The 2,971-nt window shown below is 37.4% G+C and overlaps 1 non-coding gene across 1 annotated transcript; it reads right to left on the reverse strand.

Moving 5' to 3' along the window:
• Positions 1-1,212: 1,212 nt before the first annotated feature.
• LOC133862111 (small nucleolar RNA R71) lies at positions 1,213-1,317 on the reverse strand. Its single transcript, XR_009899134.1, has one exon. It is a non-coding gene; the product is annotated as a small nucleolar RNA R71 (small nucleolar RNA).
• Between the last annotated feature and the right edge of the window lie 1,654 nt (positions 1,318-2,971).

Below are 2,971 nucleotides of genomic sequence, written 5' to 3' on the forward strand. Positions count from 1 at the left end.
ACGCTCTTTAAGTATCCTGTTATGTAAAAGAACCCCCAATCTCTGTGGTTCGATAACACTTACTGTAGTACAATTGATTCGTACTATTGCAAAGTTATTCAATATATAAATTTAAAATCCACGTACGTAGTCGTCTAGACTCGAGTGGCACCAATTTTTGGCACCATTGCCGGGGATTTGTAACGGTTGTTTATGGGATATTTAGGATTGTATTTTGTTTGATTTTGTACACATTGTAAATTCTGTCCATAAGCGGTTTTATTTCTGTTTATAAACTGTTTTTGCGGTTTTTAGTGTTTGAAGTCAATACTGTCTGTTTTCTGCAAAATTCTGTTTCTGCAGAAAAGATAGATTGATCGATCGATTTCAGTGAACTAAAATGTTCGATCGATCGACTTCTTTTTTTGAGCAGCACTGCTTTTCTGCTGTCTCTGGACCGAATCTACATTTAACTTCTTACTGTCCTGTGCATATTTAGACTTTAATTTTGTTTAAGATTTATTTTTCTTGCATTTTTCTTTTCTGCAGAGAATCAATCGATCTACTCGAAAAGTGATCGATCGAAGTTTTGATCGATCAATCGAGCTACTTTTCCTGCAGTAGCACCCCAGCTGCTGCTGCACTGCCTCACTGCAGAACTGGTTAGTTTTTCTCCTTTTTCATTTTATTTATTTTCTGTACCTAGTATACATAGATTAAATTTTGTTGGTGCATGTTTGGTCGTCATTCATTATAATTGCCTATTTTTCCATACGACCCAAACTTAGAACGGATTTCTAAACGAAGTAGATCAAAACGGAACTCACGTCTAAGAGCCCATTCTAAATCACCAATGGCTGAAGAACCAAAGCATGCGTTGTTGAGGGACCACTATGTTCCCTCGACATACACACCTACTTCAAGCCTTCAGTTGCCGGACATTACGGCAACTCATTTTGAAATTAAGTTCGGATTCATTCAAATGCTTCCATTATTTTACGAACTTAGTACCGAGGACCCTTATAAGCATTTAAATGAATTTGTTGAAATCTGCTCCACCATAAGGTTGAAGAATTTTTTAGAAGATGCTTTGAGGATGCGCCTATTTCCGTTCTCTCTGGAAGATAAATCTAAGTTTTGGTTGAATTCTCTAGTGACTAACTCCATTACTTCTTGGGCTCAGATGCAACACGAGCTCCTTAATAAGTACTTTACCATAGGGAAAACAAACCAAATACCAAAAGCCATAACTGGTTTTTTGCAAATAGAGGGAGAACCATTTCATGAGACTTGGGAGAGGATGAAGGACCTTTTACGAAAGTGTCCACATCATGCTATTCCCAAGTGGCAATTAGTACAGTGCTTCTATGATGGCTTAACTGAGCCTCATACACAGATGGTAGATGCCTCATGTGGGGGTACGTTTATGTTAAAGAGTGAGGATGATGCATGGATACTTTTTGAAAATTTGTCAGAAAACTCTTTACACCATTCATCATCCGGTTGTAGGACAAACGCTAAGAGCCAAACTCTTTATGAGGTATCCTAACCTTTGGACTTGAATACCAAGGTGGATGCTTTATCTAGAAAGTTAGATCAATTACTTGCATCTGGTTTTGTTCCTATGACAGCATCTCACATACACACACGACATGATGCATGTTCATTTTGTTTCGACCCATCACATCAGGCCGGAAATTGTCCTATTGTTGGACAATCTTCTGAGCCTCCTATTAAGCAGATGAACACAACTTTCTCTAGACCGGGTGGTGATCATTTTCATAATTCTTATAACCCAGGTTTGAGAAACAATAGTAATGTGTGGCGGCCTAATGTTCCACAATTCAATGGACTGCAAAACCAAGCGTATCAGCAGTCCAACAATCAATTTTATCAGCCGCCACATAATAGTCGTCCTCCCAACCCACAATAGCAATTAGCCCTTCCACCTCCTAGTAATTCTACATTTGAGGAAAAAATGTTGACCAGTCTCAGTAAATTTGAGTCTCAGACTCAGATTCTGAATTCCCATTCTCAGTCTATAGCAAAGCTAAAAGTCCAACTTGGACAACTAACTAAGTCATTTAACGAGAGAGAGCAAGGGAAGTGTTCTAGTCCACCTGTTATTAATCCTAGGAATGGAGGGGTAGTCATTAACCCAAAGGTAGGAGAGACATGGACTGAACCAATAGGGCAATTAGAAAAGACAATTTGCCAAAGGCAAAGGAGTGCAAATTGATGCACCATATTCAAACACTCCCTTCCTTGAAACCCACTATAAAACTGAAGTGCCATATCCACTATGTCTCAAGGATCCGAATGGGCACGAAATGATAAATTTTGCCCAATCACTGCCAGACACAAATCCATTTATTAGTAGTGAGTTTTGACGGGTCTAGCTGAAGATGTTAAACTTAGCGCTCCTGGGAGGCACCCCATTCACTCTGTTCCATTGTTTATATTCCATTCATGTTGATATTTGTAATCTTTTACTTTCTTTTTAGTTTTGTCTTTCAGGTTAAGTGTTTTTATCTCTAAGTTTGGAGGTATGCTATGAGCCATACCTCCCCATTCATGTTTTCTTTATCCCTTAACCATGCTTTCATTTTGTACACATTGGGGACAATGTGTTATTTTAAGTTTGGGGGTATAGAAGTACACTTAGTCTGAGTTTTGTACAAAAATTTTCAAAATTTTTCAAATCTCTTGTGAATATCTATGTTATTTTGTAGAAATTAGTTGATTTATAACTGCGATTTGCTTTTCATTGACAATTTTAAAATTTTGAACACATGATCACACAATTAGAGAGTCCAAGTCTGCTTTATTACTTTTGGCTATGAGATTCACTTGTAAATTTAAAAAATCATGAAATACATTGGCATATTGTTTGTGGGGTATGTACTTAAGTTAATACCTTGCATATTTGTTTTTAGTGTCTCGGATGAAAATTAAAAGACTTGTTAGATGGATGACATGGGCATAATTAAAA

This window comes from Alnus glutinosa, chromosome 2 (genome assembly GCF_958979055.1).
Source record: "Alnus glutinosa chromosome 2, dhAlnGlut1.1, whole genome shotgun sequence".
NCBI classification, from domain to species: domain Eukaryota; kingdom Viridiplantae; phylum Streptophyta; class Magnoliopsida; order Fagales; family Betulaceae; genus Alnus; species Alnus glutinosa.